Genomic DNA, 25,244 nt, shown 5'->3' on the forward strand with positions numbered 1-25,244 from the left:
TAGTGTCTGCTTCAGCAGCTAGCCTGTGAGAAGTTACGTTCCCTTATGAGAGTAGTGATTGGAGCATTTCTATCTGATAAGAAAGATGAAGAACGTAGTGATTTCTCAGAGGAAAACTGAAGACGATTATTTGCAAAATTGAGTTGTCCTAAAAATAATTTGTTAACATCTGTTAGTCTGGAAAATGGTGGTGACCATGAGACTAAAAAAAATTTTAGTGTCTTTAGATTTCATGGGAACTTTAGGCTCTGTTTGTATGTATTTTTACATCTTGATAAGTTTGCGTCTTTTCAAATATTAACCATAGGGAGTATTTTTAACTTGTAGAGGGTAACAGTGACTATGGAAGTTAACTGTATTATCTTTTAAGATCAGTGATTACTGAAGTGCCCGTATTGTGAGGTGGTTTTTTTTTTCTTTTTTTTTTTGTTGTTGTTGTTTTGTTTTTTTAAGATTCTATTCACAGTTTTTATTTTACACTGTTTTGTATCTGCTAAGTTGTATTTCTTTTCCGAGCAACATGACTGGGCATCCTGATCGCTGTGTAACAGTTTACAAACTTCATTTTCATAAAGATTGTTCAAGAATAGAGCGCATCTAAAAGGAGAATAATTCACAGTTTATATGACTTTGTATAAGGAAAAAGGAATTTTATTGCTGTCCATTGTAAAAGTTTGCACAGGAGTACAACCATCAGTACAGATTTTACATTGCTTATGATACACTAAATGAATAATAGATGAATAAGCGTCATAAAATATGGTGAGGTATAACCACCGTAGTTTTACATTTATTTTTAGAGAGCATAGAAAAAGATGCATTGGTGTTCCTTACCTTTTAGAATTTTACTTTAACACGAGAAAGGCGGCTATTGATATTTTAGTTTTTATGTGGGACGGTGTATCTGCTTTTTCCTAATAACCACTCAAAAAAAATACACAAACTTCTTAATGTTCGAGGTTTCCTTGGTTTTTAGAAGTGAAATCTCTGATTCTTATTTTCACATGTTCTCATTTTGAGAGTTGCCCCGTTTGCTGTTGATTTGTGTGGTGATAGCTTAGTACTTTTTGATAGATCTTAAGCCACTTAATCACTTCAGTGACTTTTAATGAAGGAATATTTATTATGGGAAAATCAGTGCACAAAGTTTCAACATTAATTCACTCTCAGTAAACATTGTACTGTAAAGTTTTGACCTCAGCCTTTTTAGTAAGACAGATGTGTAGGAAATGTTTTTATACTACAGTAATGTATGTGAAATGGAGTTTGTAAAGAGAGATTGAGAATTGTGCATGCATATGATAGTTTCTCACTTCCTTGGAATGTTTGGGCTTGGTCATGGTACAAGGAAGGATTTAGCTTCCAGAAGCTATGTTATTAATTATCATGTAAAACATTTCTTTGATATCACTTTTTTTTTCCCCTTTAGAGACCACGAGTTCTTAAGTTCTGTTTCTATCTTGCAGAGACCTCACTCTTACCTTTTTTCTCCCTCTCTGTTTTTGTGAGCTAAACTTTGATTTTAAGTGAGGTCAGCATTGGAGAATTCTTTTGGTGACCTGAATTCTTTGAGAAAATGTGTTAGAATTTGTTCTAAGGATGGAGAGACTTAAGACATTTGTATCAACGTCTGAGATAGGGGTCAGTAATGATTTCAGTAAATATTCAGTTTTACAGTGGCTTTCTGTCTGGTAGCTTTGAAATGAATGCATTTGCTCTCAGAGCTGTCAGTAATGTTGAGGTTAGACTGCATAACCTTAAGTTCGTAAGGATTTGCTGAGCAAACTGATATCCTTAATTGTTTTATAAAGGCCACTTACTGCCACATGCATTCTTTGCTGGGTGGTCTGTCAATATGATTGCTTTTCTAAGCACTGGATACCTGCACCCACTAATGGACAATAGTTTCCTTTGTCAGGAAAGGTAAAGTTAGCATATTGGATTTGACTCTTCACCTAGCCTCTAAGTTTTTGAAATTTTTTTCACTGGTTACAGAAAAGGTATTAGCAGTCTGGTTCTTTACAAGTAATTTGCGCTGGAATAAAGGCTGTTGGGAAACATAATAATATAAGAAGAACAAACATCACTTAGGCGTGAATTAGTTTTAGAGGGGATATTTCAGTTCAGTATAGTTAGGGCATATTCTCTTTATTTGCAGCACTTTGCATTTAACAGGCAGGTGGACGTCTTCAGGGTGTCAGGGTATACACTCGGTTGTCCTGAGAATACCGACTAGTGGATATGTGTGGCTACACCCGACAGCACACGGTGTGCACGTGGTGTGGAAAGGAAGACTGTTGATGTATCATATTTTAGGTGGTTATGCACTTTGATTGTCATCAATAGTCATCACTTCAGATATGGACAGTGGATCTGCCATAAGTGTTTGAATATTCTGTGTAGATGTGTAAGTAGGTACAAAGTTAGCAAACTCATAATATTTCTAAAAAATGAGGCTACCTTGGTCGATACTGTTTTATCATTTTCACATAAGGTTACATTTATTTTAAATTACATTAAAATATTGACCATTAATTTTATCTTCACATTGTGTGTACATTGTTTCATTTTAGATGTTAGGGTGGTAGAGTAGGTAGGTCCTGGAGCCAGCCAGACTGGCCCGTGTTGGAACCCTGGCTCTCCCGCTTAGCAGCTGGGTGACTTTGGGTAGGTTGCTTAGCCTTTCTCAAACTGTTTCATCTGTAAAATTTGTCTTAAAGAATAAAGGAGATAATATGAGTAACTCACTTAGCATACTACCTGCCACATTGTAAATACTTACATGGTAACAGCTGCTCTTAAGAATTATAATTTCAGGGATCCCTGGGTGGCGCAGCGGTTTGGCGCCTGCCTTTGGCCCAGGGCGCGATCCTGGAGACCCGGGATCGAATTCCACGTCGGGTTCCCGGTGCATGGAGCCTGCTTCTCCCTCCTCCTGTGTCTCTGCCTCTCTCTCTCTCTCTCTCTGTGTGACTCTCATTAAAAAAAAAAAAAAAAAAAAAAAAAAAAAAAAGAATTATAATTTCAGATTACCCATATAGGAGAAATTATTTGTATTTTCATTTATGAGAGCAGTGATTGTAACTGAATTTCCTCAGTTTTGGACATGTTAGAATTTTCACTGGGCCAAATTACGAGTATTTTTTGAAATACGGGTATTCCTTTAGGAGTTCTAAGTCGTAGGTGTCTGTGACTTGATTGTTTCATCACAATGGAATATAAAGGTCTGTTCATTCATACTGTTGACCAGAGGCAAGTTAATCATGCTAATCAAAAAGTGTTTGCTTTGAGATACTGAGGTAAGATGAAAACTTACTGTTATTATTGCGTAATGAAGTAGACGTTTTAAAATAAATTTGTTATGAATTTTTTTTTTTAGTGTTAGAGATAGGTCAACTTGTATATTTTATTCACAAGGTAATCTTCTCAAAACAACTTTTAATGTAGAATACAGAAGTAATGTACACAGTTTACCCATAAAGGCGTGTGAGCATTTGTTTTTAAGTTCATTTTTGGTTGGGAGAGGCATGCAACTTTGAGTGCTAAGTTAGATTTATTACAGCACAATTTACACTTAATGTAATCCAACAATGCATTCATATAATTTAGGAATTTTAATTTTGTGTTAAACCTTTGTATTCTTGCATCACATTTTCACATTTGATCAAGAGTGAGTATCAATATAATATTAGGCCTTGGAAACGGGAAGAAAACTAAGGGGTCTTTTTTCTTCTTCATTGATTCTTGCCAGGGGAGGAAGGATGGAAGAAGCTTGAGACCTACCTGCTAAAGGCCATTTTGTGTGCATAGGGATGGTTCTTTTTTTTTTTTTTTTTCCTTTGCTGGTCTCCCAGTACTATCAGTAGTAAAGCATTTGCTTTCCAGTGAGGTTTTTTTGCTTATTTGTTTTGCGTTGCAGAATGAATGGTGCTCTGTCTCATTATCTATGACTATTTGATGATGTGATTTTTATATATTATGTATCATATAAACTAGCTGTATCTTTGGTCTAAGTCTTGATAGTAGAATTGGACATTTTGACATCTTACAGGACAGTTGAGTTGTCTGAAACTCTTGTGCCACATGCCATCTGTGTTTTGCTTTATGTCACTACCCAAAACTTAGAGTTGATTTAATATTATTAAGACTCTTTAGGATAGTTTCGAATTTTATTCGATTTTTGTAGATTTTCAGGCTAAAATACCAGGTTTTGTTCTTTACTATTAATTGCAAGGATTGCATTCTGCCAATTTTATATGTTTGATACTTTTGACCTTTAAAAAAGAATGTCTAAAGGTGTTAGGAAGTGCATTGTGATTTGAATCACATATTCCTTAAATCACATGTATTCTTGAAGTGATTTATAATATAGCATACATGTCCAAAGTTGCAAACAACTCTGTTTTAAAATGTATGCGTTTTGCATATTCTAGACATTCTGAACTGATTGGAGATTAAAAGAATCAAAAACTTTTTTCTACTTTTAGAATGAAGTTTGGGGGATGTTACTAAGCTTGATTTTTAGGTGGTTATTTTTAAAATGTGTATTTATGAATTACTTTACTCTGAGTCTGTTAGAGATCAAATGGAATGCTTGAGCTTTTCCTGTTTTTTTTTTTGTTTTTTTTTTTTCATAATGTGAAAACAGTGTTTTGCCAGGCTTTATTTGGCCAATGTAAAATTTATTTAACATTCTCAATCATTCAGGAAATATGAAGTAAGAGAAAAATGAGGACTTGAATCAGAAGGAGTTTGTTTTTTTTTTTTTTTCTGTTTAATTAATGTAGTAGAATAAGCTGGCATATATCCTAACAGTGTCTTATCTTTGTTTAGTGGTTTGTTTTTTTTTTTAATTAATAAAGTTTTTGCTTAATCTTTAGCTCATTTGGTTTTGCAAAGAAGAAAAAAGCCTGGCAAGTATTCCCATCTTTTATTATTATTATTATTTTTTGTAGTATAGGAATCCTAGTTCCAGTAAGAATCGGTAGCTTGTTAAGGGCCAGTAGACATGGAGTCCAAAGAAGGATGTAGAGATTTTAGCCTCTTGGTGCAGTATTTTCCCTCATTATATCAGTAGCTCTCAAATTTGAGAGGGTGTCAGAGTAACCTGGAGGGCTTGTAAAACCGGAGATTACTTGTCCTACCCTGAGAATTTGTGATTCATTAGGTCTGGGCTGGAGCCTGAGAATTTGTATTTTTAAGAAGTTCCCATGGCCCGGGGAATCACACTTCGTGAACCATCGTGTTATGGTATCTTCAATCAAACAAATCCTTAATGTGTTATTTTCTTTAGGTTGATAGAATTTATACATACATTATCTCATTTGATCTGTAAATCCTAAATAGCTCAACATGGCAAATATTATTCTGATTATGTAGATGAGACAGTAAGTTTAGAAAAGCAGTGTGATATGGTAGAGCATGGACTTGGGAGTCAGTTAGCTAAAGTCTAGCTTCACTCCTTGCTCGGCCACTTATCAATTGTGTAATAAAAGATACGTTGCTTAACGGTAGCGAACCCTGTTTTCCACATCTCCGTCATGGTGGTAAAGATCCTCGTAGGTAGTTTTTAGGTTTGTTAGAAGTAGAGGTGAGGTGTTTTCAGAATATTGGTTGCCAACTGGGAGTGACCTCCTCCCACCTTGTCTGGGCCTTTGGCAGTGTCTGGAGACATCTTTTGGTGGTCACAGCTGGGAGATGGATATGGGAAGGATGCTCTTGGCCTCTGGTTGGTAGAGCCCAGGGATACTGCTATACAACCCTACTACTGTGTAGAGTATGTCCCTCTCACAACAAAGAATTATCTGGCCCAAATTACCAGTAATGTGAGGTTGAGAAATTCTACTTTAAAGGTATAAAGTGTCTGGTAGGTAGTAAGAGAAGTATAATATTTGATAAAAGTCATTACCTTTGCCCTTAGGCTGTGGTATTTTAAGAAGGTCAATTTGCTAATACATGATGGAGTGAGGCTTTTAACATCTAGGTTTTCTCACTGCTGCTAGGCGAATATTCTTTAAAATGGGAACTTTGTCCACAAAGGGTATCACTGGTAACCAAAAAGGCTTGTTTGAAGAAGGCTCATGTGTTATTTGGCTGTTAGTGAAAGTGTTGCTTTGAACTTCTTTTAGAAAAGGCTGAAGATGTTTTCAATAAACTTGTAAGTGTAATGCACCGTAAGATTTATTTAAGAGGTATGTAGAACTGCTCTAATAGGATGGATAGGCTTTATTTAAAAAAACAAAACAAAAAAACCTCTTTTTTTTTCATTTTTATGTTGCCAATAGTTTTTAAAGTAATCTTTAGCTAGTTTCCTTTAAGTATGTAGTTGTTGAGCTGTTAAGAGATGTTTTGCCCCCCATGTACTTGTTTTTTTGTTGTTTAATGCATTTTTTAAAATTTTTTTATTTATTTTTTTAGTCTGACGCTTTATTCTAAAGCTGCTTTTATTACAGTCAGGTATGGTGTAGTTATATGTGTTGATATAAAATGACAAATTTCTGACAAGCTCTACAAACTTCTCATGTCTTTCCAGATAAAGAAATTAGGCCTGACTCTAAGGTTCTCTGATGCATGTGTTACATTCTTTTTTCTACACCCTAACTTCACTGTGTCAACCTGTTGAATCGAAAGGCTTTAATTATCTGATTTAAAAACTTGTATTAATGTGACGTTTTTAGAAAAAATTAGGATGGAGCTTTAGATTAGTTCAGAGATGAGAAAATGACAGGGGAACAGCTTTGTGGATTCTGAATTTGTTTTGTTTTGTTTTGTTTTAGGGCAGACAAATGTAATTACAAAAGTGTTCTAGGGTGTAGATTGCTGTGATTTTCCTTTTTTTTTTCTATTTGCTTGATTTTATAATTTGCTTTGCCTCTCACTTTGCACAAGCAGAGTAAGATGTCAGGCCTGTTTTAAAAATTTTTTTTTTTTTTTTAAAGCTTTCTTTTTTAGGAAGAAATGTGATTTGAAATTCTCCCCTCATGGTTTTTTTTTAAAATTTTTATTTATTTATGATAGTCACAGAGAGAGAAAGAGAGAGACGCAGAGACATAGGCAGAGGGAGAAGCAGGCTCCATGCACCGGGAGCCCGACGTGGGATTCGATCCCGGGTCTCCAGGATCGCGCCCTGGGCCAAAGGCAGGCGCCAAACCGCTGCGCCACCCAGGGATCCCCATGTTTTAAAAATTCTTAAGAAATTTAAGTTTTGACTGAGTGTTGTGATTTCTTTTGGAAATTGCAGGAGATACCCAGAGATACTGATAAATATTTTAAAACCAGGACTGCTAATTATATGATAGCTTCAAATTTGTTAAGAAAAACAGATGGCATTTATTGCTGTAATTTAATTGAGTAAGGCTTATGGTATTTATTTCAGTATATGAATAATAAACTTCATTTGCTTGCTATACTTTAGAAAAAAATGTGTCTTATAAAAATAAAACTAAGGAGAATTTTCAAAAAGTGCCTATTGCCCTACTTCTCTGAAACTTCATGTTTCTGTACTGGCTTCTAGTTTTGTTTGTATGCATCTACTTTAAAATGTAGTTCATCGTTGTGGATTTAAAAGGTGTGTGGATTTTAAACAGTTTCCAGAGCCCCTCATAGCTGCCTTAATTATTTTAAATGGTGAAGTTGTCAGAAATATTTGTTTCCCTGTTGTTACACATTAGACTTTTTTCCAGTATTTGGCTAATATTTTTTTCTGTTATGTTCTGATTTTTCTTTAGAGTGGATTTAAGATGACCTGAATATTAGGAAAGATTTTCATGATTTTGATTCACAGAATCATAATCTGTTACGCACAAAGCTGAAATGTTGGACTCCTGAAACTTTTTTCCCCTTAGTTATTTCTAGGAAAGCTATTCCATATTTAAAATCTAAGCATATTTTATTTATTTAAGACAAAATAAAACTTTTCCTATTGTAGGAATATTAAATTGTATTGAAATTAAAGTGGATATACAAGTAATTTTTGAATAAACCATCACATCATTTTATACCAAAGTCAATACAACTCTGTCACTTTCCTGTCTTTAATCAGAAAGGGTATGGCTTGTCATGATGATACTGTTTCCTGGAGCATATTTGAATGATACAGTTTATATTTGCATATGTTGCCTCAGTAATTGGTGATACTTATTGATGAATGTTTGCTGTGCATTTCACTTGTAATCAAAACTTGGCATTTGTTAGCATCAGATTTTAAAGTGCCCAGATATAAAATATTAAAATAGGGAGATATTTTAACCTTATTAGCTAAATGATTTTTCTTAGCAAATGTATTAATTCATGTACTTATAACAAAAATATTGAGGAAGAAACAAATTCTTTTTTTTTCTTTGTTTTAAACAATTAGTTGCTAGAGTAACAATTTTCTAAGTGAGATAACGTTTCAATACTAAAACATAAGGAAATTTTTATCTAGGTGTGGTATATACCTTTTTGGTGCTAATGAAAACAAAGTAATGATAAAAATACTTTGTGAATGTATGCATGTATGTTTTTTGAAAACTGAAGAAGCAATCTGACATCTGGATAGTTTTCATGGACTACTTGTAGGAAATTTTTTGTAAAATAAATATACCAGTACGTCAAGAAAGTATGATGTAGTTTGAATATCTAGTTTCTGTTCACTGTGATCAGGATTATAGGCAATACTGTAAAATACACTAAGGTGCTGGATATTAAGGCTACTTGGAATCTTTTTAATACTGAAAAGGTCACACAGATTGTGATTATTGTGTAGTGTCCAAGAACTAAGGCTTGCCATCTGTTACTCAGATATAGGAAAAAGTTAAGATAATCTAGTGATATAAGTGGTTTTGACATTTCTGTGTTTTGGAATCATCTATTAATTACAGTCTTTAAAGACTAATATCAGATTTTAAGCTTTTGCAAAAACAAAACTTAGTGGTTATGCCAGTGTTTATATTTTTCTACTAAAAATGCAAAGATAGGGTTGAGAACTAAAGCTTATGTAATGGAAGCCTGGCTTTTAGTCATTTAGTTTTACAAGATTATTTGGATATTTAAGTGGAAACATCATGTTTCAACTTGAGCTATTATATGAGATTTTGGTATGTTTTAAACTCCAATTTTCCTAGCAGTTGATACATAAGAATTCATTATTACAGAACTTCATCAGGGAACTGATTTAATATGTATCCCTTAAACGTTTGCTTTAAATATTTTTCAGGCCCTCTGCTTTCTTGTATAACTCAGTTCTTATCTTTCTGCTAGAAAATGAGTTTCCCCATTTAAAATTTTGCTTTTTCCTTTTGAGCCACAATATAAGTTGTTTTTGTGACATAATTCCTTTTCACGAACCCCTGAAAGGGTCTTGCCAGGTACAAACCCAAAATTGCATTTTGGGTTTAATAGGGTCTGATTAATTATCATATACTTTTATTTATTACATTGACTTTGTTTTTTTATTGAGAGTTTGTCATCATGCCAAATGATTACTATGACCAGGTATAGTATTTCAGTTTAGATATGATTTTGTATTTATGTTCTCACATCCAACTTTGTGTTTAGAGCCTCTGTTTTTTTGTGTAAGAAACATCTTGCCAATTTCAAATTCATATCTGATGAAAGTAGATTGTTTTACTAGCATCACTTTACAGAATTTGTTCAGGTCTGAACTGTAGGCCATAGAAAGAATGGTGCCTTTTTGGACAGACAGATGTGTACATAAATTATCTTTCTCACATTAAGTGAGGTGGCACATATGTAGGTGACATCTTTATCCAAATACTAAAAGTCTTTCTTTACCTGTTTTGTTTACCTAATCATATATAAAGGGTGTGAAGCCTTAAGAGCTCCTTTCCCTTGCTTTCATTTCTGTCCCTCCATCTCACTGTTGGTGTTTTTGTTTTTCTTTTTTTTTTTTTTTTTTTTTTTAAATTTTTTATTTATTTATGATAGTCACACACAGAGAGAGAGAGAGAGAGAGAGGCAGAGACACAGGCAGAGGGAGAAGCAGGCTCCATGCACCGGGAGCCCGACGTGGGATTCGATCCCGGGTCTCCAGGATCGCGCCCTGGGCCAAAGGCAGGCGCCAAACCGCTGCGCCACCCAGGGATCCCCGTGTTTTTGTTTTTCTTATATGTTGAACTTCATGTATTTAGAAAGTTTTACTGGTTGACAGAGTTAGCTGCTTAGTTTTATCTTTCATGTTTCAGCTTGTTTTCCAAGATTTTTAGTATATTCTCCTTTGCATATGAAGATTCTACAACTAACTTCCTTTTTCCCCCAATTATTACAATTGGATTTATACTAAAATGGTATTACTTCAGGAACAAGCATTTATGGGTAGCTGACTAAAATTAAAGGTATAACCTTTTCAAGCCAAGCAATGTAGACTTGCTCTTATATTTTTAAACATACTTAAAAATTTCATAGCATTAAAATTTTAAATATGAATTTTGACTAGTATTTTGGTAAATGTAATTTCAGCGTTTTTTTGATAATCCATTATTCAAATGATTGTAAAGTTGATACAATGATTAAAAATACCCTCAAAAAAAAAATACCCTCAGTGGGAATATGAATCATATTTTTCAATATTAGAAGAAGGCAATTATCATAAAATCATTAATATGATTCTTACTAATGTAGTAGTAAATGCCAATATGTGTGCCTTCATATTTTAAAATAGACATGTATTTCTAGTTTTATATTCTTATCCAGGATTAAAATACAGCAGTTAGGCAAAACTATTTTTGCCAGTTGGAAAAAAAAAGAAAAAAGCATGTCATTTCTAAATGATTTCCTGGCTTAGATATAAAATAAAGAGACTGGATTTTATTATATTAGAGCCAAATATAAAATGAATCAGTCTAGCACACACTTGTTTGGAGCTTTTCTGGATTTAAAATGGTTGGAATTAGCAGTGCTTTCATTGAAAGGTAAATTTTATTGTTAGAAGTAAATTTTTTTAAATTTTTAAAAAAGATTTATTTATTTATTTATTTATTTATTTATTTATTTATGATAGAGAGAGAGAGAGAGAGAGGCAGAGACACAGGAGGAGGGAGAAGCAGGCTCCATGCTGGGAGCCTGACATGGGACTCGATCCTGGGACTCCAGGATCACGCTCTGGGCCAAAGGCAGGTGCCAAACCGCTGAGCCACCCAGGGATCCCTGTTAGAAGTAAATTTTAAAGATTTACAGTTTTAGTTTAAATTAGTAGGAAAATGAAAACCCCATTTGTTGGAGACACATTTTTGTATTAGGACTTTTTTTTTCTTAGTACCTTATTTGTGTAGTAGTTTTTGACTTAGCGCGTGGTTGCATCTAAAAGATCAGTACAGTTGGAAATATTGGAATCTTTTTTTTGGTGCATTTTACTAATAGTGAATTCACACTAAATATTATTAGGCCTTTGTTCTCAAACTGTTGACACATACCTTGTCATCTTCTGTGTCTTACCTGTTTGAGTGTCTTTTTTTCCGTAAAAGTTAATGGCCTTATAGAGCAGCCAAAACCTAGTGTTTTAGATAGTTGTCTGTGATAAAATGATAAAAAGCATGGCTTTTATAATGGAATGAATTACAGAAGAAACATAAACCTAACACTGAATGTGAAGATCAGAGCATAAAAGATACACCTACGTACTTTATAGTAATGCTGGATCAGTGTTAAAATTTTAACTTTTCTGATTTTTTAATATATTTTATTATGATTTTGCTGTAGAAAATGAGAGTAAGCATTTGGCTTAGTTTAGGTATATAATGCTGACAAATATGTCTAATGCACGTTGAACTGACGATCTTTCTGAAAGTTCTGTAAGTTACAACCATATTTGATTTGTCATTGGGAGTCAGTCTTGAACAAAAACCAGAGGGGGTGGGGTGGGGTGTGGGTGTGCGTGTGTGTGTGTGTGTGTGTTTGTGTGTATTTTAACAGCAGCAGAGTTCTGAAACAGGAAATCCGCCTTATCGTATTCATCCAGAGACCTAGGAAGAAGGTAATTGTTTCTTATGCTCGTTAAAACCAGTTAGTTGGGCAACTTAAATTTTTAGAGGTTCACAGATGTAGGTCTGAACAGTTGTAGATGCATTATTTCATAACAGCTCTGAAGAAAATTTGATTAAGTTTGTTGAGGGGAATAATCTCTCAGCTGATATATGAAAAATATTGTACTTTGGATTTTAGAGTATTGCTAGCATTATCAGTGACCTGATAAGGTACTTTTATGTGGTTCTAATTTGCTTAAATTTAAATCAAGTTCAGAAGGCCTTGATTGTTCCTTTAAAAAGTATTTGTTTAAAACTGCGTAATCGTCCATTTAAACAATAGAAAAAAAGTTAATTCTATGTCAGGTGTTTCTTACTGGAAATTATCTTTCCCTTTTTGTTAATGTATGTATACTCATAATTACATACTTAGGTATTTGTTCATGATTTAATTTTTATCTGTCCGTGGGTAGTCGTCATTTTTAAAGCTGGATAGTTAATATTATATCGAGCTAGATACCATGCTTTGCTTACTGTACTGTATTAGGAGTATTTCCATTTTCTCCCTTTATAAACAGCACTGGTTGTGACTATCTATGAATAGTTTACTTTGTTATTCTTAGAGTACATTATTAGAGTGGAGTTTTTGGAATAAAAAGTAAAACAGTTTCATAGCTCTTTGATACAGATTGCAGATTTCTTGCCAAATTAACCAATTTATAGTATTGCTACTAAGTAGAAGAATTACTAGCAATTCTTGATGTTACCTTTGAAGAATGTGATATTTTCCTTTAGAAAATGAAATCTAAGGGTACCTGGCTGGCTGGGTTGGTAGAGCATGGGACCCTGAAACTCAGGGTCGTGAGTTCAGGCCCCACACTGGGCATGGAGCCTAAGTTTAAAAAAATAAATAAGTAAAAAATAAATTTAAAAAGAAGACGACCTCTAGGAAGTGAGATCTAAACTTCATTTTAAAGCAAAAATATGGGTAAACTTTTCTGTCAAGGCAAGTTGGTATAATGTAACAATTTGAGAGAAAGTTGTGAGCTCCTAATTGTTTGGAGGAGTAGAAAGCTCCAGTAGAGCTCATAAATTATTTGGCAGTCAGTTTCCTTTCTGGTTTGGCACTGTGGGCAGTTAATTTAGAAGTGTTAAAAGGAACCTAAAATTTATGCTAACGTGAATTTAAGTGAATATATTGGAATTCTTTTCTAATTTGTTTATAAAAACATCATATTGGGTTGCTTTGTAATGAGACATTTAAACTAAAATTAAATAACACGGCATTTCTAGGTGGCATCTCTCATGCAACCTCAAATAATAACAACTTCTTATTACAATAGTAGAGCTCTTTGCAGTTTATGGAATTGAAGATAATGTCCAGATATCTCATATGATCCTTGAAACAACCAGTGAAGAAGTTAGAGCAGCTGTTAGGATCATTATTTTTGCAGAAAGAAGAAACAAAAATATTTGAGGCCCAGAGATTTAGTAACTTACCAGCAGTCCATAGGCTTTTAAGTTGAAAGGGGAGAATGGAACTCTGGTCTTCTATATTAAATGACATTATGCATTACGTATTTTAGTGCAAGGCCTGACACCTAGGAAATATTTAAATATTCCTGTGTCCTGTCGTGTTTCTGACCCAATACTTCTTTATTCCTAAAATCCCCATTTTTCGAGCATTCTTTCTGTTAATATATCCGTAGTTCAAGTTTTGGCACCCATTTCATTTTAGAAAATAAGATTTTAGGCTTTATTAATTTGCTCTTTACATGAATGATTATATGCTTTATATGTTAGGACAAATTGTTCTCAAATAATGAGCAATTAGCACCTCATCAACTGGAAAATTCAGGGAACTCCTATTTCTGCTTTCCTACCAATATGAATCTTTAATTTAGAAACCAGATACAAACATTTTACACATTTAATAGGGAAAAATAAAATCTAATAAGAAATATAAAATGTTTCATTAGATGAAACTCTGACAGAAGTCTGTGAGTGTGGCAATTATTTAAAGCATAATTTGATTAGTAAAGACACTATGGATATAGCTGTGACATGCATGGAAACTATTTGTTAAATTTAAACTTCTTAAAAACTTTCGGGAAAAAAATGTAGACCTGATGTAGCTTATGAATCAGTGGCTGAATTATTTTTCCTCTCACCTGATCCTTGAGTATCTGTTGGTTGATAGCCCTGAGAGAAAGCAGGGGAAAACCTCCAGAAATTCCTGGAAAATAGAATTAAATGGTGAAGTCCTGGTATTTGCTAACTTGCTTTTCATTTTCCGTGTCTTCCTTCATTAGTCTGACTTTATTCCTTCACTCCTGCTGCCGGATAAGCTCGGTGTTCATTCCTCTCGTGAGCCAGGTGACTTCAGATTGTCTTTTGATGCTTTTTGGTCACTACCTCTGTAAATCTGTATGTCCCTATTTGCCATTCATGCTCCATGTATGCTACGGCTTCATATTGTTAACTTCTAGCTAACTAGAGTTTAAAGAATCTCTTTATTTGATCTGTGGATATAATTTTTCTTAAAACAATCGTGGCAAGAAAAAAGTGTTACTGATTTGAATACTAGTACTGTATACTGGTATTGTAGTGTAGAAGTTGTTTGGGGATAAGTATATATATTAAGTAGTACTACAAAGAAACTTCAGAACTGCTTTATTTTCCATAATTAAGATTCAGTCTATATTCAGAAACACATTTCTAAAATAAGGCTTAACAAGCTATTTTTTTTATCCTCTGTTTGAAAATTCTAGTTAAATTTGTAACATAAACCACGTTAATTTAGGTTCAAGTAAAATTTTAAAGACAAAGTAGATATGAATTATCAGCTCACATGTTTTTTTCTAAAGGTATTTTGTTAATTAGATGTAACTTAGAATGTACTGTCTAGTGTTTTAAGTCATGATTGGATGCTTAGAATAACCAGTAAAAATTTACTTAGCTCCTATAGTAGCCACATTATTTTACAATATGTCAGTTATATTATTGGTGAAATTGACTTCTGTGGACTGGCTTTAGAACTTAATTACCATTTTTTTTTTCTTTCAGTCTACAGTATTCTGTGGTGTGAGATGGGATTGTTGTAGCACTTAAATCAAGACTGTCCAACATGATATGTATGATTATCAAAGCTCATCAATGAATCACTTAAGATCTTGTATGTAAATTTTGCCTTAATTAAAACAAATTGGACATGTTTGCTCAAAGGTGAGGCGAAAGGAGACTGTCTGCTGTTACGTCATGTATCTCATCTCCAGATCTCCTGTAGCAATGGTGGCCATCCACCTTAGGCATGACAAGAAGTACCCACATGTGCACATACACGCATTTCTTTTACCTCTCCACTTATTGCATGTAGCCGCTGATAATGTGGGGAAAGAAGACCTTTTTTTCCTTTGGGAAATTTGGGAATATTTTACATTTGTTCTTAATTTAAATACTTAAAAGGCAGGTTGCTAAGGTTAAGATTTCACACAGTTAAGGTTTCTGTTAGGCTTTGATGCTCTTTAGAAGGATTAGGTTGGTTACTCAATAGTAAGTCAGTGTCATTGGAAAAAAAAAAACCCAAATAGTTATGGTGAGCCCTTACAGTCTGGGTCTGTACCATTTGTTCAATTGATGGACAGCTGTCACTATGTTCTAGTTGTTTTCCATATATTGATGCGTTTAATCCTTATAAACAACCCTGTGTGATAAGTACTTTGAGCAGTCCCATCTTACACAGAGAACTGAAGACAGGTAAACTTGGAAAAGATTTTTTAATACATGAAGCTGGAGGTCAAGTCCAGGCAGCTTGGCTCTAGAGCATATGTTCTTAACCATGGTGCCACCTTGCCTGCAAGTAGATTACTAGATGGCAAAAATATTTGGCTTCCTTCAGTGACCTAGTTATTCTAATTTTTTATGCTCAACATTTATAAGTTATTAGAGGAGAATTTCATATGAAGCCCTCTACTTGTTCAAAAGTATATCCAGTAAGTGCAGGTTAAGGCTATTCTGTATTAGAAATCTTGTATATATATTTTTTTTTCTCAGTTATTTTTATTTGGTTTACATTGTCTTAAAAAAGCATATCAAATTTTTTACATTGGGAAGCAAAAAAATCATATATTAGGTGTTTATTGGTATAATTCTTGGCATAACAAATATTTGTCTCAAAATTCAGTGCTTATCAATTGCTGAAATCAGTTCTGGAAAAGCCAGTGGAGTTTTGTATTGTCTTTTAGAAGTTTTAAAGTTTTAACATCTGATTAGTAGATTCACTTTCATTTGAACCTGCTCCCTCTGAAAATTTTTATATTTTTATTATTGATTTGGAAATAAAAGAGATCTTCATCTCCTTTCATGAGGCAGCATGGTATAAAAAGCCTGGGCTTTGGGTTATGTATCTAACTGGTTTGAATCATAGCTCAGTACAGGAACTTAGTGCAAATTACCCAGTCTTTTTCACCCTCAATTTTGTCATTCATGAAATGGGAGTATCAACTCTGTAGGATCTTTAAGATTAAATGGGAATGTATTTCTTGTACAGTGGCACACGCTCTCTGTGTCCTTATAACTTATGATAGATGCTAAAGTCTTGGGTAAAAGCTCAAACTATGAATAAGGATGGTGAGAGCCTCTGTGAACAATGAAATCTTAAAAAGACCAAATGCCTAGGTTCTGTGTAAAGGAAGAGACCCCCCCAGGCTGATTGTGGCCTTTGGCTCTTTATCTGTCTGGTTAAATCAAACTCCCTGCCACAGCATCCTTAAAACTAGACCCAGTCTTCCATCCTGCATTCTGCATACAGCCTTGTGTGTGAGTCGCGCTGGACTGCTTGTGTGTTCCAGATGTATGTATTTCCGTATCCCTCTTCTGTCCTCTGCCTGGAATGTTCTAACTGCTCTTGTTCGTTCTCCTGTCCTGCTGATGTGTGACTGACTTCTTAAGAATTATCTAACATCACCCACTTTGTGAAGCTTTATCTGTGCCCCTGCAGGATTCATCCCTCTCTCTTTGTCTCTTAAAATGTCTTGGTCTTATATTCAGGAGAGCCTGTGGCACCGTTGCACCTCCATGTGTCTGCCTCTCCTGATAGAGTAGGAACTCTTCCAGTGCAGTAGTCTTTGCTTACTTAGGCTTCTACCCTCAGTGCCCCTTGCACAGAATGCTCGCTCTGTGTCTGACTAATTGAGTGGAAGAGGGGGCCAAGTGAGTTTAATGAGTGTGTAACATAACATCCCTTTTTATGCATAGTTATAGGCCTATGGTTTTTTAAAGTAAGTTAACTAAGTCTTTTGCAACCTCATTTACTTTATTAGTTAGCATTCATAGTGCTAACTAATAGTTACATTTGAGTTTAGTCCCAGTTACAATGACTGCATTTCCAGGGGCTTTGTACTACTGTGCTTTTCTGCAAGGCTAAAATCTTACTAGCATCTTCACTGAAATGAAGGATTCAGTTGGAAAGTTTGTTAGTAGCAGTAATTGTTATTTCTTTGAATAAAAAATTTCTCTGTTGCTCAGAAGAAAAACTTGGGTGACCAGTTTATATTCTTGACTGACATGTATTCATAATTTCTTAGGTAGGAATTCTGGATTGGTGGCAGCTGCTTTGGGTTTACTGTTGCCTCATTTTTTTCCTGAGTGTTATTTCTCATTTTCTATATGTTGGTGCTCCCAAGACAGAGTTACAAGGTAAAGATTATTCACTTTCAGGAATTAATACTGCTACAGGCTTAATTTGAACCTCCAATTTCTTTTTTTTTTTTTTCTCATGAATGGACATACTACCTAAAACATTTTGGTAATTGAACGTAGGTCTTTGAATTGAGCTACATTTTTAGGTGGAACTACTTTCTCATGTGAGAATAATAGATGACAGCTATTATTTGTAATGTTAAAAATGATAATCCTAAGAGTTTCAGAGCCTTTATAGTAAAAGAACCCTTTGAGGTTGGGGGTGAATTTCTGTACTCTTAAAGTGACAAAAATTACATGGTCTTTTATTGTTATATGAGTGTGTGTGTGTGTGTGTGTGTATGTGTATATACATATATGCATTTTGATAGAAATTCATTTTTTAAAACTATATACAGAGCTGAATTTAAGTCATGAGGGACAAGACAATATTTTGTCATGACAGTAAATAGACTTGTAGATAATTATAAAACAATTCAAAAAATGTTTTAGAAATAGTGCAGGTGCATTGTATCAGCAACAGAAAATATAAGACAAAAATGAGAAAAATATATATATTTCCACCACCTATACATGATTATTTGTGATCTTTTCGTCTACATGTTTATTATGGATATATATGCATTATATGTGGCATAATGCTGTATATTCTCTCTTGAAACCTTTTTTTTTTTTTTTTTTGTCAGTAATGTCTGCTTTTCCATGTCAGTAAAATTTCATCTCACCTAATGCCCAGATCATGTTCAAATTTCTCTGGTTGGCTCAAAAATGTTCTTTATGGCCGGTTTGTCCAGAGCAATATCCAAAATAGTACTGTACCTATGAACTTGGCTCTTAGAACACTTAAGTCTTTTTATTTTTTGAAGATTTTATTATTTATTCATGAGAGACACAGAGAGAGAGAGAGAGAGAGAGACAGAGACACAGGCAGAGAGAGAAGCAGGCTCCATGGTAGGGAGCCTGATATGGGGACTCGATCCCGGGACTCTGGGATCATGCTCTGAGCCGAAGGCAGACGCTCAACCACTGAGCCACCCAGGCGTCCCATAGAATGCTTAAGTCTTTACATCAATGATAGCTACCCTCCTTGCCTTTTTAAAAGACATTGGAGCAGAGACTGGGTCATGTGCTACAGATCTTTTGAATCTGTCCAGTTAATTCTCACATGTCATTTAGCTTGTTTTCTTTGTTTTATTTACTGTAAATTATTGTATTTATTGTAAATTAAAATTTATATCTAAATGCTTGGTGGATTCTCAGATTGAAGATACCTTAGTTATTATAGATGATGCTGTGTCCTTTGTATTGTATTTGTATTGTATTATAGGATCTCTATGTAATTTTCTTGGTGATGGTGATGGACCCCCTGAAATTGGGTGGTGGTGGCCCTTTCTGCCTGCTGTTCAGTTGTATTTGTCTCCTTACATTAGAAAGTATTTTGTTCAGTGTTACTGTTTCTCTAAGAAAGTTCATCATCCAGTCACCTGTTGGTGTAGAACCAGTTGTTCATCTTTGCCTAAATCAGTAATTTTATTAGGGGTTGCAAAATACCATTTTTAAAGTTCTGTTCTTTTGTGTTTATTAACTGGCGTTTTTCTGTAAAGTAGATCTTTACCCTTATGAAATGGGGCTATTTGGTTGCCCTGAAATACAGAACCTACAGGAAAAGTAGCATCAATACTTAATCTCCCCCTTTACCTACTTTCAAAGTAAAGAAAGAACTGTTAAAATAGCCACTTCAAAAGGGTGATAAATGAAAAAGATTTAGTTCTTTTTTTCTTCTGAGTATCCTTATAGACTCAATGGTTTTAATTTTATTTAGGGTATTTTAATTTACTACCATTTAAATTTTTTCTTTGATACTCAGATTGTTACAACTCAAGGCCCTGGGATGTCTTCTTGTTAGCTCCAAATCTGTCTGATAGACACCATTAATCTCTGAATACCTTCCTTGTCTTCTGGCACAGAAAGATCTTCCTGTATCTTCCTGCCCCAGACCTGGCATCAGTTGTTCCAAGGAGTTTAGTATCTTTTAGTGTATTATATATTAGAGATGAAATCTGCATTCAGGGATTGTTTGCTGCTGGGATTGACATGCTTTTAGGCCAGGTCAGTGAAAACACCTAGAGAACATAAATTCTTATAAACATGAGTTCATGATGATGTTTTAGTGTTTTTACTTGATTTCTTGATTTTATAATGGTATCTCTTTTATACCTGTAATCATGAATCTTAAAATTATTAGCATAATTAGCAGTTTTTTCTACAATATAGAAAAAAGCTTGAGGATATCAACACTGAAATTAGTAAAAACAAACTCTCAGAAGAAGTTTAAATTTTCTTTGTAGTTCTTTTTGTTCTTAGAGTGCTTCCTACCAAGAAGTACAGTAAACTTGCAATGTCCAAATAACTCCTGTAAGATAAGCCCTGTCTCCTGGTTATCAATTTGGTATTTAATCCGGTTTGTTGCTGTTTTTAAGTGTATGCTTCTCCCCTTTGCCTCTCCTTCCCTGTGAAGCAATCATCTTTATTCGTTTCTCAGTTATCATCTGTGTGTGTGTGCACATGCACGTGTATGTTGAGAAGTTCAAATTCAAGCAACTATATGTGTAAGAGTTCTTCATTTTATACAAAAGGAACATTTTTTTTTTTTTTTTTAAATACAGAACTTAGCATACTGTGTATGATGTTCTATGTCGGTTTTTTTTTTTTTCCCTTAAAATATTTTTAGGTCTATCCAATCTGTATGGTAAAACTATGGATAAAACCTTTTAAAAAATAATACTAAAATAAAGGCCTTCGGTAGCCTGATAATTATTTTTGGATTGAAACTAATACTGAAATCAGCTCAATAATGTGAATGCAGCAGGAAGTGAAAAAATAAGATCTAGAAGAAGACACTGGATTTAGTGAATTTTGGATTGTATTTGAAGAACGAGTGGGGGTCCAGGAGTAGGCAGGTGGAGAACTTCAGGGATGGTGTTGATAGGAGGCTTGAGGCAGATTAGCTTGGTTATTTGGGAAGGTCTGTGTTCTCAAAATCATGAGATTAGAAAGAGGGATGATGGCACTCAAGAAGAAATGAGAGCTGCTACGATTGACAAAATGCATAGGAATGTAGATTTGGTGATGGTTTCTTTTTAGTTAGTTTGGTGCAGATTCTTCTGGAGCACAGAAGTTTGTTTTTATGCCAACTGTAGTGTGTAACATAAATGAATAGAACGGCTTGCTAAGTGTTGACTACCTTGATAGTAAATGAGAGTAAGTTTCTACCTTAGTTCAGTATTAGACACAAATACCAAGAACTTGGAGGAGATCACTGTGGTTGTCTCAGCCTAATTGCATGGAATGGGAAATTGAAGGCTAAAAAGGTTTAGTTACATGTCCAAATTATACAACTGGATGGAGGCATAGCCAGCTCTTAAATCTGGCTTCCTAATTCTTTTTCTCTGTGCTGTGGTGCAGTATATAACTATGAAAAATGAGTAGTTGTGTAGCTATTTTTGTTTTTATTTTGATGCTTGGTTTTTGTCCCAAGGTGACTTCAGTTCTGTGATTTATAAACTCTGTGGTTTTGTTTTTCAGGTACCCATGTCTAAGCGTTGGAAGTTGCTTTTTCCCTTGAATGTGTTTTTAATGTACTAGGTAGAGGGATTTGAAAATTATTTTGCCTTATGATTATTTTGAGGATCTGTTTTTGGAATTATGTACTCCCCTGTGTTTCTTAATTACATATGGTGGTTTATAAATACCTTGGACAACCGTTTAATTTTTAAAATCAGCTCATGTTTTACCACATGTATATGTTAGTTTGCATTGTTGTATATTTCAGACATTTCCTTAACTTAAGTACTCAGATATTTATCCCAACATTATTGCTATGGGGTTTCCTGCAGAAAGACTTGAAGGCGTATACAGGAACAATATTGATGATGTAGTAAGGTAAGAACTATTATTTTCTGTTTCAAATATTGATGTATTCATGCTGTATTTTCATTTAGAGAAGATTTCTAAATCGTGGAAAATGATGTACTATGAGATGTAAACTCTATTTTTATTATGTTGGTGCTCTGTAACTGCTTTCTGTTTGTTTAATGGACCTCAGTGGGATACAACTCATTTTATAAGAACCTTTGACATGATCAGGTGTATGTGATACGGTTTCATGGACTCCTTTCAACGCTTCTTACCAAGTTAATTTTAATTCCTGGATTCCATTGCACTATGATTTGTGTCTTTTATTTCAGAATTAGGGATTAGGTTTAGAATCCTTGAGTGGATTCATTCACTTAAATTTATTCATTCTAAGGTAGAGATAACTGATACCATCTATTTTTTACATAGAACAGTTTGTAATGAGCCGTAAGTATACCATGCATTTGAAGAAGTATTTTGTACAGAGGATCTGGACAGGAATTGCTGGACAAATGAAAGCCTGACTTTGTCTCTTTTATAAACTTGGGTAACTTTCTGAGTATAATTATTACTTGATTCAAAACAGTATTTTTCAAGGCTGATTTAAATGATTTAATACATGTATAACCTGAGTACATGATATATTTTATGAGAGAAGGAATTTGTATCTGTTGTGCAGTCTTAATATATTTTCTCACTCCAAAGCAAAAATATATATGCATGAAAAATTAACTGTAAATGTCAGCAGAAAATTTAATGGGTTTTTAAAGTTTATATTTTTGGATTATATCCTTTATCCTCTTTCAGAAATCTCTTTCTTGGAGACTTTCAATTTAAATATTTGGGGAGAATTAATGTTTTCATAATGGGAGAGCACTTTGCAAAGCATTATGCAGATGTAGAATCCTTTTATAATAGTTGTCTAAGCATATGAGCCTAGCTGTATTCTTATATGAGCTAGCCATAAGTTGTTTTTCTAAGTGGTTAATTTTTTAGTTTGCTTTGAACTGATGTATATATTTGCATTTTGCAGTATTGTGTCCAGTCGGACTGTTTTAGTGTTTATATTCTGTTCAGAATTATTCAATGTCAGTATCTACAAAAACTACAGAAAAACCCAAACTACTACTTTCTTTGTAGTTTCTGTTACAATGATAGGTACATGGGTCTGTCAGAAGTACTATTTAAGAGTGTGAAAATAGGAAAATAAATGTATCTTCTCATGGTTGGGCAGGACACAGTTGGAAGGATGGGTAACATCACAGATCCATGATACAGCTTCGTCAGTGGTGATACACATCTACAGAAAATGCAGTAGGGGATGGAAAACAGAATGAGGGGCATAAATTTTGAATCGAGAGTGATGGGAGAATCTGGAAAATGAGCAGTGCAGTCACTGCACATGTATTCTCTGCTGTGGCACAGGAGTGTTTAATCAGGCCTCCTTATGACTTAGATGAAATGTTTTACAGGTTGATCTCTTTTGTATTACTACTGTATAATTCTGTATTCAACCGAGTACTAATTCAACCAAATCAGATTAGTACTCGTATGGAAAGAAGAGTATGAATACTGTGGGTAGAGGACAGGTTTTCTGGTCACTGCAAGGGCATCCTTGTGCTAAGTTAACCTGGGGGCTGGTCGTGCTTTGCCTGCTCTTTGCTCTCTTATGACAGTGAAAAGTCACTGAAAGTGATTGATTGTCTTTTCGGTTATTAATAATTTTGGTTTCTGGATCTACACATTTCATTTTCAGACCTTAGACTATAATAATCTCACAAAGAAAATACTGTGCTGGGAAGTGTTTTGATCTGTCATCTTCTGACTTAGTATCTCCTACCTTTGTGCCTCTGAATTGAGATTCATGCATTTAATTTGCTATCAATAACCAGGGTTGAAGTTTATTCTGTCTGCTTTAGTGTGTCTAGTTTATTTTAGCTAGCTTTTGATTTTTTTCAAATGTTACTCCTTAAAAAAGGTTTGTGAATATGGTTTGTTATTTAGCTAATGTTATTTAACCAATTGATCTTGTGACCCTTATGGTAATGGCAATGGCAGTAGCATGTAAATAATGAAGAATTATAAGAGTGTAATAGCTGTGATATGCTTAGTTTGTCTTGCCCTCCCCCATTTTTTGACTGGGGGGATTTATGGCTAGTGAGGTTGGCTTCACTTGCTCACTCCATTTCGCTTCTATTACGAGAAAAAGGATGAACAGTGACCACAAAGGTAGCTGTAGCTTTTTCCCTATGAAGTAAAATAAAATAAATAACCTTCAGGTAATTTTCCTGTGAGGATTAACCTCTCCAAGGGACTTAAGTACTACTGTCTCTAGTACCTAAATGATTGATTTCCTTGATCGGTTCCCACAATATTGGACACAGTAGTAATAATCAGTAGTGATTCCTTTTTGGTTCAAAGATGATAACATCTCAATGAAAAAACGTGTCTTTATTTCCTTACCAGTTTTCTCTTAACAAAGGTATTTCCATTTGGATTTTCCTTAGCCCTACCTATTGGGATGTCTTTTTATTTATTTATTTTTTTAAGATTTTATTTATTTATTCATGAGAGATACAGAGAGAGAGAGGCAGAGACACAGGCAGAGGGAGAAGCAGGCTCCATGCAGGGAGCCTGACGTGGGACTCGATCCCGGGTCTTCAGGATCACGCTCTGGGCCAAAGGCGGCGCTAAACCGCTGAGCCACTGGGCTGCCCCCTATTGGGATAGCTAAAGAATATTTAAAACTACCTTTCCTTCTCTAAATCCATGTTTTTTCTATGATTTTCCCCCCAAACAAGAAATGCTGTGCCAGGTTCAGATTTTGTTGGTGTTGTATGTCTTTGAGTAAAAGAAACTGAAAGTGCAAATGCCTTTATGCTTAAATTATGCAGTATTCAACTCTTTTGGGATATGGATTGTTATGGCAACGTGAAATTTTATACTTGAGGTACTCAGGTGACAAATATTTAACCTCTCTTTTTGAGGTTACCTCCTAGGATCAGGAATTAATGTAAATAAACAAAAAGTGGGGGAGAAGTGAACTAAGCTGAAATTTTTTACTATCTAAACTGTAAATGTTTTGTTTAATAATCAGAATTGACAGGGCAGGACAAGGACAAGGACATCTCAACAAGGGAAGTTGAAGAGCTAACTTTTCCCAGATTGTTTTTCTTCTTTTCCTCTTATACCCACCTTCTCTCCCCCTCCTTTACTGTCACTAAGCTCTTGCTCTGACTAGCTGGTAATTTGAAACAATGTTTTATTCAGGTAATTGATTATTCTTGGATATGTGTGGTAATCTTATCCCTGGGGCTAATATTGAAGTTACCCTAATTTATATGTTATCGGGATAAATCAAAGCAGTCTTTAACAAAATGATGCATTATGTGTTTAACAGACATATAGCTTAAGAACTCTTCTGTACTTAATAAATCAGACAGATGTAGGTTTCATAGAAGTGAACTGGCTTTCTTACTGCAGAACCTTTAATACACTGCTGTGTCTTGTGAATCTCTCAAGAGTGAAATTCGAATATGCTGCTTTCCTGTTCCTTTTTTTTTTTTTCTTTCTCTCTCTCCCTCACCCCTTCTCTGTTTTCTTTTGTACTGTATTGAATAGCATTTCTCTAAACAGTGTTCCTTGCAGTTTGGGAAATGTTGAAAATGA

General features: G+C 34.4%; 1 long non-coding RNA gene across 1 annotated transcript; it reads left to right on the top strand.

The window, feature by feature from the left end:
* Positions 1 to 2,982: 2,982 nt before the first annotated feature.
* Positions 2,983 to 21,623, top strand: LOC119878729. The gene is made up of 4 exons (XR_005387099.1): positions 2,983 to 3,299; positions 14,273 to 14,336; positions 15,027 to 15,220; positions 21,518 to 21,623. It is a non-coding gene; the product is annotated as an uncharacterized LOC119878729 (long non-coding RNA).
* Positions 21,624 to 25,244: the final 3,621 nt, after the last annotated feature.

This window comes from Canis lupus, unplaced genomic scaffold (assembly GCF_011100685.1).
Source record: "Canis lupus familiaris isolate Mischka breed German Shepherd unplaced genomic scaffold, alternate assembly UU_Cfam_GSD_1.0 chrUn_S1868H2065, whole genome shotgun sequence".
NCBI classification, from domain to species: Eukaryota; Metazoa; Chordata; class Mammalia; order Carnivora; family Canidae; genus Canis; species Canis lupus.